This window comes from Thalassophryne amazonica, chromosome 22 (assembly GCF_902500255.1).
Source record: "Thalassophryne amazonica chromosome 22, fThaAma1.1, whole genome shotgun sequence".
Taxonomy (NCBI): domain Eukaryota; kingdom Metazoa; phylum Chordata; class Actinopteri; order Batrachoidiformes; family Batrachoididae; genus Thalassophryne; species Thalassophryne amazonica.
The window spans coordinates 38,215,310-38,230,460 of NC_047124.1; the positions used below are offsets into that span (position 1 = coordinate 38,215,310).

General features: G+C 45.0%; 1 protein-coding gene across 1 annotated transcript in view; it reads left to right on the top strand.

Moving 5' to 3' along the window:
* Positions 1–15,151, top strand: part of micalcl (MICAL C-terminal like) — a 120,699-nt gene that overhangs the window by 49,079 nt on the left and 56,469 nt on the right. The window contains exon 2 of the mRNA XM_034163638.1: positions 14,756–14,995. The gene's annotated coding sequence lies outside the window, so the exon portion shown is untranslated. The remainder of the gene's footprint in view (positions 1–14,755; positions 14,996–15,151) is intronic.

The following is a 15,151-nucleotide window of genomic DNA, read 5'->3' on the forward strand; positions in this document are numbered from 1 at the left end:
CTGCCCTGGCTGGTATGCAGGGGCCGGGGTCCTCCTCCGGTGGTCTGCATGGGCCTTAGCCTCGTCCGGGCCTTCAACAAGGCAGAATGAGCGGTGCGCCACACCCGACGGCACTCCGCAGGTGGGCCTGGACCGTGGGCACACCGACCTCTCCCTCCACCATGGGAAACAATGGGGCTGGTACCCAGACCACCTCAAATGGGGAGAGGCCGGTGGCAGAAGACACCTGACTGTTATGGGCATACTCAATCCATGCCAGATGGTTACTCCAGGCCGTCGGATGCGCGGATGTCACACAACGAAGGGTGTGTTCCAGCTCTTGGTTGGCCCGTTCTACCTGTCCGTTTATCTGTGGGTGATACCCGGACGAGAGGCTCACGGTGGCCCCCAGTTCTCTGCAGAAACTCCTCCAGACTTGAGAGGAAAACTGGGGACCATGATCCGAGACAATGTCAATTGGTATCCCATGCAGACGGACGATGTGGTGGACCAGGAGGTCAGCAGCCTCCTGGGCAGTAGGGAGCTTCGGGAGGGCCACGAAGTGGGCCGCCTTGGAGAATCGGTCCACTATTGTGAGGATGGTGGTGTTGCCCTGGGACAGCGGGAGGCCCATGACGAAATCCAGGCTGATATGGGACCAGGGGCGATGAGGCACTGGCAGCGGCTGGAGAAGCCCTTGGGTCTTCTTGTGCATGGCTTTGCCCCTGGCACAGGTGGTGCAGGCCTGGATATACTCCCGGACGTCGGCTTACATGGATGCCCACCAGAAGTGCTGCCGGATAACTGCCACGGTCCTTCGCACCCCCGGATGACAGGAGAACTTGGAACCGTGACAGAAATCCAGAACTGCAGCTCTAGCCTCCGGTGGGACATAAAGTCTGTTCCTCGGACCAGTTCCGGGGTCCTGCCTCCATTCCAGGGCCTCCCGGACATTCTTCTCAACGTCCCAGGTGAGTGTTGCCACGATAGTGGACTCTGGAATGATGGACTCCGGTGGATCCGACAGCTCAGTTTTGACTTCATCTTCGTGCACCCGGGACAATGCATCCAATCTCTGGTTCTTGGTCCCGGGGCGGTAAGTGATTTGGAAGTCAAAACGACCGAAGAACAGTGACCAACGTGCTTGCCTGGGGTTCAGCCGCTTGGCAGTCCTGATATACTCCAGGTTCCGATGGTCAGTGAAAACCGTGAATGGTACAGACGCTCCCTCCAACAGGTGTCTCCACTCCGCAAGAGCCTCTTTCACCGCAAGGAGCTCTCGATTGCCGACGTCATAGTTCCGTTCGGCGGGGTCAACCTGCGGGAAAAATAGGCACACGGGTGAAGAACCTTATCGGTCTCTCCGCTCTGGGAAAGCACGGCTCCTATCCCTGAGTCAGAGGCATCCACTTCAACCACGAACTGGCGACTAGGGTCGGGCTGCACCAGAACTGGTGCAGTCGAGAACCGTCGTTTCAACTCCTTGAACGCGGCTTCACTCCGATCCGACCAAGTGAAGGGGACTTTTGGAGAGGTCAGGGCTGTCAGGGGGCTAACTACCTGACTGTAGCCCTTAATGAACCTCCTGTAGAAATTTGCAAAGCCGAGGAACTGTTGCAGCTTCCTGCGGCTTGTTGGTTGGGGCCAATCTCTTACCGCCGCAACCTTGGCGGATCAGGGGCGACAGAGTTGGAGGAGATGATAAGCCCCAGGAAGGACAAAGAGATGCGGTGGAACTCCCACTTCTCGCCCTTCACAAATAGCCGGTTCTCCAACAACCGCTGCAGGACCTGACGTACATGCTGGACATGAGTCTCAGGGTCCGGAGCAAAGATGAGTATATCGTCCAGATATACGAAGACGAATCGGTGCAGGAAGTCCCGCAAGACATCATTTACCAAAGCTTAGAACATCACGGGGGCGTTAGTGAGGCCGAACGGCATGACCAGGTACTCAAAATGACCTAATGGGGTGTTAAATGCCGTCTTCCACTCGTCTCCCTTCCGGACCCGAACCAGGTGATACGCATTCCTAAGATCCAACTTTCTAAATATTTTGGCTCCATGCAGGGGGGTGAACACGGAATCTAACAACGGCAACGGGTATCGGTTGCGAACCGTAATCTCATTCAGCCCCCTGTAATCAATGCATGGACGGAGTCCGCCATCTTTCTTGCCCACAAAAAAGAAACCTGCACCCATCGGGGAGGTGGAATTCCAGATCAGCCCAGCAGCTAATGAGTCCCGGATGTAGGTCTCCATTGATTCGCGCTCAGGTCGTGAGAGATTGTACAGCCTGCTGGACAGAAACTCCAAGCCTGGAATCAAATCAATGGCACAATCGTACGGACGGTGCGGGGGAAGGGTGAGTGCCACATCCTTGCTGAAGACGTCAGCAAGATCGTGGTACTCAACCGGCACCGCTGTCAGATTGGGAGGGATTTTGACCTCCTCCTTAGCATGTAAACCAGGAAAACCGAGGATCCTAAACACACCCAATGGCAGGGTTCGCTCCACTGAACCACCACCCCAGACAGCCAATCAATCCGGGGATTGTGCTTCAACATCCACGGGAAGCCCAAAATCACGCGGGAGGTAGAAGGAGTCACAAAAAACTTGATCTCCTCCCGATGATTTCCAGACACCAATCAATCAATCAATCAATCAATTTTTTTATATAGCGCCAAATCACAACAAACAGTTGCCCCAAGGCGCTTTATATTGTAAGGCAAGGCCATACAATAATTATGTAAAACCCCAAGGGTCAAAACGACCCCCTGTGAGCAAGCACATGGCTACAGTGGGAAGGAAAAATTCCCTTTTAACAGGAAGAAACCTCCAGCAGAACCAGGCTCAGGGAGGGGCAGTCTTCTGCTGGGACTGGTTGGGGCTGAGATTTAATTGTATTCGTGATGTAAAGCAGTGGCTGTCCCAAAACTTCCTTTACCTGAATGATGGTAAAACTGAAACTATCATGTTTGAACATGCCGAATGTGGTAACACCAAACTTTGGGTTCTGGCTAAATAGGATCTTGTGATCTTCATACGGCCATTCATGCTTTCATCACCCATGCTCAATTATTGCACTTTATACTGGCATGAACCAGTCTTCTCTTGGACGTCTCCAATTGGTGCAGAATTCTACTGCTCGTCTTTTAGCAAACACTTTCGAGGTGCGCATATTACACGTGTCCTGTACTCACTCCACTGGCTTCATTTTAGAATTGATTTAAGATTTTACTAAATCTAAGTTAGACTTAGTTATTTAAACAGGCTTTTAATGCCTCGTGGGAAGGTGACATGTTCTGTTTATATGTGCTGTTTAACTTCATTGTATGTGTGTGTGTGTGTGAATCAGTGATTTTACTGTAAAGCACTTTGGACACCATCTGTCTGCTGTACGGTATTATAAATAAATGTGAATTGATTGATTGATTGAATTGGAGGTCACAGGCTGATGAAGTCAACAGGACCACATCATCTGCAAAAAGCAACGATGAGACCCTGAGCCCACCAAACTGGAAACCCTCCTCCCCAGACTACGCCTCGATATCCTGTCCATGAATATCACAAACAGATTTGGTGACATGGTGCAGCCCTGGCGGAGGCCAACCCCCACCGCAGGGTTGCTCAAGTTTGGTCCTTGAGAGCTAGCTCTGACACTCTTAGTTGTCTCCCTGCTCCCACATACCTGAATCCAATGAAAGAATCGTTGGCAGGCTTTAATGAGCCTTTCATTGGATTCAGATGTGTTGGAGCAGGGAGGCAACTGAGAGTATCAGGAAGGTAGCTCTTGAGAACTGAACTTGAGCACCCCTGCCCCACAAGAAGCGAGTCTGACTTCCTGCTGAACACCGAACACAGCTCTCACTTTGTGAGTACAGAGATTGGACGGCCCTGAGATGTGGCTTCTTTTAACCTCTCAATGGCCTGGCCCCAGTGTACCTTTCAGAGCTTCTTTTAACTTTCACTCCAACCAGAGCCTTAAGGTCTTCTGACCAGCTGTTGCTGGAGGTGCCTAAAATGAGATTAAAGATGAGAGGTGACAAACCCTTTGTCATGGTTCAAGGAGGCATGGCACAGAAGTAGGAAATAGAAGGTAGTTGGAAGCAAATGTGCAGTCACAGATATGAAGGTTGGACTGAATAAAAAGGCTTTATCTGGGATACTGGCAATTGGTTCAGTACACAGGAGTTCAGTCAGCTTGGTGGAGGTACCAGGCAGGTAACAAACTGAGGCGAGGGTCCAAAAGATGAGCAGAGTTCAAACACGGCGTAGAGGAGTACAAAAGACAGAGACAGAGTAAAAAAATGAACAAAGTTCAGGGATATGGTGAGGCGGAGATCAGAAAAAAACATAAGGTCAAAATACTACAAAGCAAACAGGACTATGGTGTGAGGCTGGAATGTGAAATAAATTCAAGAAACTGGCAATAGACTAAGAGACAGTGAGGGCTTAAATAATGGACAGGGTAATCAGGCTGTGAATGTGGAATAGGTGTGAGGAAGGTTCTGGAAAGGGATGTCACTGAGAAATACAAAGGCAGGTGCAAGAGAATGAAGTGAGACAAAGCAAAGCAGACCAAAGCAAGAGAAATAAGTGACAGAAAAAATGACATAATGTGCCCAAAGACCAACAATTACTAACGTGGACAAAACAAAGGGGCAAACTAGGAAATAAAGTGACAAGCCTAAAAAGAGGACAACAAGAAAATTAAAGACTATAACCAAAACTCAAACAGAACTGGCAATGGCTAAAGTATAAATGTAAATACAATAAACAATAATAAAGTGGCAACACAAACTATTGACTAAACAAAAAAAAAAAAAAATGATGAACAAAAAACAAAACAAGAGACTACAGAATAATGATAATGCAATGAATGACTACACAACAAAGAATAAATGATAAACAGAGAATTCAACCAACAAGTAAAGGAAGATAACCAGATTACAAACACATGAAATAAGAGATGAAAAAAAAAAAAAAAAACATAACAAGAGCCCAGAAGGGCAGGATCATGGCAGCCTTTGCAGCAGCTGCCCCCAGGCTCTGGAATAGTCTCCCCTTTAATTTTAGATCATCTTTGTCCCGAGAGACTTTTAAATCCTCTTTTTACAAAGCTGTTTTTTTTTCTCTGGCATTTCCTAAATGAGTGATTCCATCTCTATTTCCTACTACCTTTTACTCTTTATTTTCCTTTGTCTTTATTTCTTTTGTTGCCTGTTGTTTTTATTATTTTTTATTTATTTATTTATGACTGAGGGTAACTTAGTGCCCTTTTTTATTATATACAGCACTTTGGTCAACTGCTGTCATTTTAAACATGCTTTAGAAATAAAGGTTGAGTTGAGAGTTGACACCCCCTCACTTCATACTCCTGCAGCACCTCCCACAGTGTCTCCCACGGTACCAGATCATACACCTTCTCCAAGTCCACAAAACACATGTAGACTGGATAGGGATACTCCCAGGCCCCTCCTGGATCCTCGTGAGAGTGAAGAGCTGGTTGGTTGTTCAATGACCAGGATGGAACCCACATCGTTCCTCTTCAATCTGAGGTTTGACTATCAGCCAAACCCTCCTTTCCACCACCCTGGAGAAGACTTTACCAGGGAGACTGAGTAGTGTGATGCCCCTGTAACTGGCACACACTGTCTGGTCCCCTTGTTTTTTTAAAATATGGTGACCACCACCTCAGTTTTCCACTCCTTAGGCACTGTCTAAGAACTCAATGCAATATTGAAGAGACGTCTCATCGAAGACAGTCCTTCCACACCCAGAGCCTTCAAGCATTTCTGCACGGATCTAATCAATCGCAGTAACTTCCACCAGGGAAATTGATGATGATGCCCCATTAGCTTCCAGCTCTGACCAGACTATAGAGGGTGCTCCAGTCTGATGCAGGAGTTCCTCAAACTGTTCATTCCAACATCCAGTTAGAGGTCAACAGAGGCAGCTTGGATAGTTCCCCGTTTTCCTCTCCTGAGGTGCCTCATGGCCTATCAGAAACACCTTGGTGCTGGCCAAAAGTCCTTCTCTGTGGTTACTCTGAACTCCTCCTACACCCGTCACTTTGCCTCTCTCACAGCAGAGGATGCCACCATTCAGGCCTGATGGTACCTTACAACTGGCTACAGAGTCCTCTGAGATAACATATCCAGGAAAGACTCCTTCAGTCTGATGCCTTCCCTGACCACCAGAGTCCACCACAGTGTTCAAGGGTTGCTGCCCCTTTATGTACCTAAGACCCCACTGCAGCTTCAGCAATGGAAGCTTTGAACATTGCCCGTTCTGATTGAATGTCCCCAACCACCACAGGGATGCTAGAAAAACTCCACTGGAGGTGTGAGTTGAAGATCTGTCTGACAGTGGGCTCCTCCAGATGTTCCCAGTTCACCTGCACTATCCGTTTGGCCTTACCAGGTCTATTCAAAGTCCCCCCCCCCCCCCGCCCCCATCCTCTGATCCAACTAACCACCAGATGGTGATGAGTTGACAGCTCTGCTCCTCTCTTCACTCAAGTGTCCAGAACATGCGGTCTCAATCAGATGATACGATCACAAAATCGATCATCGATCTTTGGCCTATGATGCTCTGGAACCATGAATACTTATAAGCATCTTATGTTCGAACATGGGTTTGTTATGGACAGTCTGTGACTAGTACAGAAGTCCAATAACAAACGACCATTCGGGAATTAGATCGGGGAGGCTGTTCCTCCCAATCACGCCTCTCCAGGTGTCTCTGTCATTGCCCACATGTGTGTTGAAGTCCCCCAGCAGAACAATGGAGTCCCCCACCAGAGCCCTACACAGGACTCCATTCAGGTACTCCAAGAAGGTTGAATACTCCAAACTGTTGTACAGTGCAGATGCACAAACAACAGTCAGCACCCGCCCCCCCACCCCCCCACCACCCGAAGGCGCAGGGAGGCAACTCTCTGATCTACTGGGGTAAACTCCAAAGTAGCAGGGCTTAGCTGGGAACTCTTGGGTGTCCCCACAGAGAGTTCAACTCTGGGTCACAATTTAAAATGCCAAATTATCATAATTTGTCACTGTATGTTTGATTTGAAAACCCCTGTGTCATTGGCCCCTTTTTTAAAGCAGCATACATTTTTCACCTAACATATATTATTCATGCGACATTTGAATAAATTGTGTTCTAAATACCTGTTGAATGTTATCAGTCATACACAACATGGTCGTCTTCTGGCATTTGCATAACAAGTTTGTTCTTAACACGTCACTGGCTTTGGTAAAGTCCTCATGGTGGTCATATTCATGAGATGCAAAGCAAAGGTTGTCCACTGGCTCAGTGCAACCCAGACAGCAAGTCCAAAGGGGGCAAGGCAAAATCCCAAAACAGCAACTAGGAAAAGCTGTCAGGACGGGCAGCTGCCCGGCAACCATAGCGGCTGGACCTGCAATGCAGACTCCCAGACTAGGCTTAGGTGCAAGAGAAGACATGGTCTTTATGCCAGGCTCTCGTTCAGTACACATGTGATCAAGCAGCGGAGCAGAGGTACACATACATGTCAACCCCTTTGAGGGTCCACCTGTAGAACCAAGTGAGAAAATCCATAAAATCAACACAAAATCCTTATAACCTCCAAATCGCACCAAAATCAGTTTTTATTAGTCTTTAAATGTGAGAGGAAATCGGTGCACCTGGAGGAAACCCACACAACATGGGGGGAACATGCAAACTCCACACAGAAAGGCTACAGGTTGGAATCGAAGCCATGACCTTCTTGCTTTGAGGGCAACATGCGCTAACCACAAAGCTACTGTGCTTATTAATCTATAAGATACAGACAGATATCAGGGGTGGTGGCCAAGTGTTTAATGCACTTTGTTTCAGTAACAAAGGTTCCTGGTTCGAACCCCACCCCTGCCACATTCACTGTGTAATGTGGCGTTGCAGCAGGAAGGACATCTGGTGTCCATCTTGTGCCAAATCAACATGCAGACCGTCCTTGTATCTGCTGTGGTGACCCTGAGTGAAACCATGGGAGCAGCCAAAGGGACTTAATATATTTGTAAATTTTACAAAAAAAAAGGTTTAATATCAGCATGGCCATGCCAATTCAATGTGAAAAAGACCAAATCCAAATTACAGATTAATATTTTTTAATTACAGGTGTAAACTATAAAATGTACATAAATATGTATGTGCAAACCATTTACATATTCATTGCAATTTTGACAGAATTCCCCTGGAAACCACAGCTGACAGAATTTTCCTGTAAAAAACAACTGTTTTTTTTTTTGTTACGGTGTAAAAGCTGAATTTTATTTCTTGTAAACCAAAACAACCATCCACCACATCACGTTTGTCTGCTTATCTTTTATTTAAAATGGAAAAAGTCACAGACAAGTACAAGAATGTACAGTTTATAACTGTTCATATTTTAATCTCGAATGAATGAACTGAACTGAAGAAAGAGTGAAATCATTGAATTATCTTGACAGTGGCGCCATCATAAACGTCTTACAGCGTGTTTTTTATGTTGGACACCGTTTCTGTGTCTGTGCGTGTAATCGACGTGAAGATGCGCACGTGTTAACGTCGTCAAAAGATTCTGAAGGTTATTTTGAATTCACGTATTGAACAACCAACATGCTGTTATTTTTGTCTGGGAGCAGCTGCAGAATGTCTGTGCGCGCTGCGTTGAGTGAGTGCGTCGCTCCCACACCAGAGGATACAAATTCTGAGGGGGATAATTACGTTGGCCACAACACCGGCAGACCAGAAGTTACGGTAATGTGCGAGACTTGGAAAGCAAGCATCCGCTTTTTTTGTGACGATCATTTGACGACATTTAAGAAAAACAACAGTAAAAAAAAATGTACAACAGAAAACCCTGAATATCCGTAAGACTTTATTTGTACGTCCGTATGACCTCTGAAACTCGGAAAAATCCGTATAATTTACAGACAATCCACATAGGTTGACATGTATGGGTACAATCTGGATCAGGCAAAAATGCAGTCATGGTTGATCAGGGGTCAGAGGCACGAGCAAACACAGACATCCGGGGTGAGGCAAGAGGTGTGGTCGAGGAATACAGAGCACAACACGGTACACGGCAAAACAAAAATCAGGACCTGAGAAAGAGAGCTGGAATGTGTACCAAGACAACAAACTGGCAGGGCAGTGATGGCGGGGGGGGGGGGGGGTGTTTAAATAAGAGTGGACTTAAAAGGTGCACGTCAGGAACAAACTAGAAAGGGGCGTGGCCAGTGAACAAAGATTAAGCACCATGCAAGATAGAGAGGGATGGAGTGCTCAAAGTGGAGTGATGTAAGATACAAAGATGCGTGGGCAGGTCCAAAGAGCGTGATGTGAACGGAGGACACAAAGCAGACAGAAACAGAGAGAGAGATGAGGACATAAGAGCTGGTGAAGTGGTATGAAGTGACAACACAATCAGATATAAGTGAGGGATGAAGAGATCATGGCAGGTGCAGGGCCTGGAGTGAACATAATAAGATGGGCTAAAGGAGAAACTGAGACCAGAGATCAAACAGAAACCTAGGACAGAATATGACTATGAACAGGAACTAGAATCTGGCATGAACATGAGGGCTAATCAGAGAACAGTAAAAAAAAAAAATGAACACAAAGGCAAAACTAGACTGGAACTGACTAAGAAATAAACTATAAGTAAAACAAAGACTAAGTGCTAAGCAAAACCCGATATGTCAGCATAACTGATAACACAAATGAGAACAAAATAAACAAATCAATCAATCAATCAATTTTATTTATATAGCGCCAAATCACAACAAACAGTTGTCCCAAGGCGCTTTATATTGTAAGGCAAGGCCATACAATAATTACGTAAAAACCCCAACGGTCAAAACGACCCCCTGTGACCAACTATTTGTTGTGATTTGGCGCTATATAAAAAAAAATTGATTGATTGATTGATTGATATGGTACTACGAGGTCCCTAAGATAAGATGGGACCTGATTATTCAAAACCTTATAAGTAAGAAGAAGAATTTTAAATTCTATTCTAGAATTAACAGGAAGCCAATGAAGAGAGGCCAATATGGGTGAGATATGCTCTCTCCTTCTAGTCCCCGTCAGTACTCTAGCTGCAGCATTTTGAATTAACTGAAGGCTTTTCAGGGAACTTTTAGGACAACCTGATAATAATGAATTACAATAGTCCAGCCTAGAGGAAATAAATGCATGAATTAGTTTTTCAGCATCACTCTGAGACAAGACCTTTCTAATTTTAGAGATATTGCATAAATGCAAAAAAGCAGTCCTACATATTTGTTTAATATGCACTTTGAATGACATATCTTGATCAAAAATGACTCCAAGATTTCTCACAGTATTACTAGAGGTCAGGGTAATGCCATCCAGAGTAATGATCCGGTTTAGACACCATGTTTCTAAGATTTGTGGGGCCAAGTACAATAACTTCAGTTTTATCTGAGTTTAAAAGCAGGAAATTAGAGGTCATCCATGTCTTTATGTCTGTAAGACAATCCTGCAGTTTAGCTAATTGGTGTGTGTCCTCTGGCTTCATGGATAGATAAAGCTGGGTATCATCTGCGTAACAATGAAAATTTAAGCAATGCCGTCTAATAATACTGCCTAAGGGAAGCATGTATAAAGTGAATAAAATTGGTCCTAGCACAGAACCTTGTGGAACTCCATAATTAACTTTAGTCTGTGAAGAAGATTCCCCATTTACATGAACAAATTGTAATCTATTAGATAAATATGATTCAAACCACCGCAGCGCAGTGCCTTTAATACCTATGGCATGCTCTAATCTCTGTAATAAAATTTTATGGTCAACAGTATCAAAAGCAGCACTGAGGTCTAACAGAACAAGCACAGAGATGAGTCCACTGTCTGAGGCCATAAGAAGATCATTTGTAACCTTCACTAATGCTGTTTCTGTACTATGATGAATTCTAAAACCTGACTGAAACTCTTCAAATAGACCATTCCTCTGCAGATGATCAGTTAGCTGTTTGACAACTACCCTTTCAAGAATTTTTGAGAGAAAAGGAAGGTTGGAGATTGGCCTATAATTAGCTAAGATAGCTGGGTCAAGTGATGGCTTTTAAAGTAATGGTTTAATTACTGCCACCTTAAAAGCCTGTGGTACATAGCCAACTAACAAAGATAGATTGATCATATTTAAGATCAAAGTATTAAATAATGGTAGGGCTTCCTTGAGCAGCCTGGTAGGAATGGGGTCTAATAAACATGTTGATGGTTTGGATGAAGTAACTAATGAAAATAACTCAGACAGAACAATCGGAGAGAAAGAGTCTAACCAAATACCGGCATCACTGAAAGCAGCCAAAGATAACGATACGTCAAATGATTCACTAATGATCAAAAACACAAAATGGTAGAACAAAACTTGAACGGAACTGAACTCATGGCCAAAGCATAAAAGTAACAAAGAAACAAAGTGACAAAGCAAAACAGAACAGAGAATAAACACATAATGAAAATAAAATAACTAATAAATCAAAGCTGGAGCAGATGAAAATGAAAAGAAAGAGGGAAAAATATGACCAAAGCCCTGATCAGGGCCAACACATGACAAAAACAAGGAAACAGTATCACTACTGGAAGACTTGGAAGGCACAGCACATACTGACAGGGAGTAGCTGGTTGGAAATAATTAACAAAACAAGAAACAGGCGGTAGAAGGACGAGGCAGAAAGCTGTGCTGGCACTGCACTCAGGGCTGGTCACATGAGTCAACCATCTGCTATTTCTGCTGGAAATGAGACACACTGGCTTCTCTTGGCCTCGCTGAGGGATGTCTTTTCATTTCTGTCTTATTCGATGCAATGTGGCAGAATGGAGCTGTCGTGTGAGTGACAGTTTAGGTTTTATGTCCAGATCGGTTTGTGATGGGTTCATGGAAAAAGCTGGCTGTGGACAACAGGCTCATCTACTGAATGTGCACGTGGTGGCCACTGAGGTTTACTCTATGAAAGAAAACCTACAACTTTCAGTGACGCCGTCGGGCAAAAATCTCAGGAAAACCGTCCAAGTGAAGTTCTGGGAGCAGCGCTGCTACTGCACTTTGATGCACCCATGACACTGCAGAGCCACCTTGGGTCCTGAGTGGCAACCAGCCAGGCAGACAACCGGTCCACCCACATCTCCAAAATAACCATCTGTCTGCTGCAGCCAGGTGAAATGTGGGCATGTCATTGGCCTTCTCCAGCCAGTGATGTCCTCAACAGTGAAGCACCTGCATGCTGGATCAGCACAGAGAAACGCCACATGGGCAAAATGTTAATACTGACATTTCTTCATAATGCCTCTCTAAGTAATCACTCATTTGAGACATTGTCCTTCCACCAGTAACCAAGGATCTTCTGAAAAGACAGAGTCCCAAAGAGATCCAGTTGTTGTCTTAGGTCACTAGTTATATCCTAACCTCATAACCATACAACACGATAGGGAGCACAAGGACCCAAAACACTTGGACAATCATTATCCTGCAAAGATACCGGCAAACTCCTCTGATCTTTGACCTCATGATTCCATAAGATCTTCTTGGGCATCTGTAAGGGTCTGATCTCATTGGACTGTGACAGCCCCTGAACCGCAAATGCAGGGAACATCGCTTGATTTTGTGTGACGTTCACTGGGTTGTGCTGTTCACTCACTTCCCTCAAAGCGAGAGAAGCCAATACTGGCTCCTACTAAACCTACGTTACACAGGTAACAATAGTGTGTACTCAGTCGGTTCATCTTGTACTTTTGTACTTTTGATGCTTCTGCTGTAACTCTTAAATGCACACTTGGTTTTTTCTTTGGTTTTTTTGTAAAAACAGAGATTTCAGCATTGCATTACATAAGAAGAAATATTAATAAATTAGTCATATTAAGGGGCAGCACAGCGACTTAGTGATTAGAACTGTTCCCTCACAGCAAGTAGGTCGTGCGTTCGATTCCCACCTGTGTCCTTTCTGTGTGGAGTTTGCATGTTCTCCCTGTGTTTGTTTGGGTTCCCTCCAGGTCGTCCAGCTTCCCCTCCACATCCAAAGACATGCAAGACAGGTTAGGTGGACTGGAAACTTTAAATTGTTTGTAGGTTTGCGTGCGGGTGTGAATGTTTGTCTTATGTGTCCCTGCAACACAAACAGATTTTTGTATTGTCAATTGTGTCTGTCGCATGGCCCAAGCAGAGGGTCGCCCCTCTGAGTCTGGTCTGCTTGAGGTTTCTTCCTCAAATCATCAGAGGGAGTTTCTCCTTACCACTGTCACCTGTCTGCTTGCTCTGGGGTTGGTAAGGTCAGACCTTACTTGTGTGAAGCGCCTTGAAACAGCTGTGTTGTGATAAATTGAAATTGAATTGAAAAAGTGTAGAAAAACAAACAAACATTAAAAGCAAAAAACAAACTGGACAGTACACCATCGTCTCCTGCAGACAGACAGACATCAGGATGTGTCCCTGTGACAGACTGGCATCCTGGGATAGACTCCAGCCCCCTGTGACCCTTAATTAGAGTAAGCAGTTGAAGATGGGTGAGCCAGTGAACAACCACAAACCTTAATCACTGACATTTCTTAGAATTGTTATTTTAACATTAGCCTCTGTCTTAAAATAAGGAAAACAATCTTGTTCCTTTGCTTGGATGATTTGAAATATGTTGCCTTTTCTATTTACTGGTTAAATACAGCTTGATATTAGCTGGAAAAAACTTAAGAAAAAGTGAGATACATTTACCCAAAATAAGACTTTCAAATAAGACATTCAAATCAAATCAAATCAATTTTTTTATATAGCGCCAAATCACAACAAACAGCTGCCCCAAGGCGCTTTATATTGTAAGGCAAAAGCCATACAATAATTACAGAAAAACCCCAACGGTCAAAACGACCCCCTGTGAGCAAGCACTTGGCTACAGTGGGAAGGAAAAACTCCCTTTTAACAGGAAGAAACCTCCAGCAGAACCAGGCTCAGGGAGGGGCAGTCTTCTGCTGGGACTGGTTGGGGCTGAGGGAGAGAACCAGGAAAAAGACATGCTGTGGAGGGGAGCAGAGATCAATCACTAATGATTAAATGCAGAGTGGTGCATACAGAGCAAAAAGAGAAAGAAACACTCAGTGCATCATGGGAACCCCCCAGCAGTCTACGTCTATAGCAGCATAACTAAGGGATGGTTCAGGGTCACCTGATCCAGCCCTAACTATAAGCTTTAGCAAAAAGGAAAGTTTTAAGCCTAATCTTAAAAGTAGAGCGGGTGTCTGTTCAGCTCACTAGTTTTGTTTAGTTTTGTTCATGTACCTGCATTACAATTCAAAAGTTCCAAAACTTGGACCACACTTATGTCCAACAATGTATATCTTGATGTTGAAACCAGGATCCAGTAACTAGGATCCACTGCACCATTTTCATCATGGTTACCAGATTTATGTGATCCAATGCAGGCCTCATAGCCTCAGTGCCAGTGGTCACAATAAAATCACCAGTGACCAATAAACTGTCACCTTTGGGGCAGTCATCAGTCAGAGTGACCTGACCTAATCTTTACACTGAAACACAGAAAACAACTTTGGAACATCCTCAATTCCTTTTCCAGTCACTTGTCAAACCATGTGCGAGGTGCTTCAGTTAACAAATTGCAGTGTTAGGATCAAAAGCAAAATGTATTCACACTACAAATCACCAGGTGGCAGCAGAGAGAAAAAGTCCAAACATCAGTGTCTGGTGTAGGAAAGATGTCTCTTAAGTCTCTGCTCATGTTCTTCTCCTGCTGGTCCAGAGATGCTCGTTGAAAGACTGCAACCTGCCCCAGGACTCAGATGGATTGTCCTCCTGTCCAACAGAGGTGGTCGGGACTCTGGTTCCAGCACAGGAGCCATCCAGCCTTAGTGTAACAGAGACTCTGTTTCAACGAGGCAACAAGGATACACAGACAGATGCCAAAATTACTCAACAGGTGCAGAGGGTGGTCCGCAAGCAAGCCAAGCAGAAAGACCTGAAGAGGCTTCACAAAGCTCAGGTGAGTTCAGTACCAAAAGACAGAGGAACAGGGAGCCTGGACAAAGTCTAAATGAGTCCAGTATCTGAGGATAGAATATAGAATATAGGCTCTGAGGCCTGTAGGTGAGTGTACATGACCCCAGACTGTGCAGCATGTCGTGAATGAGAGTTTGTC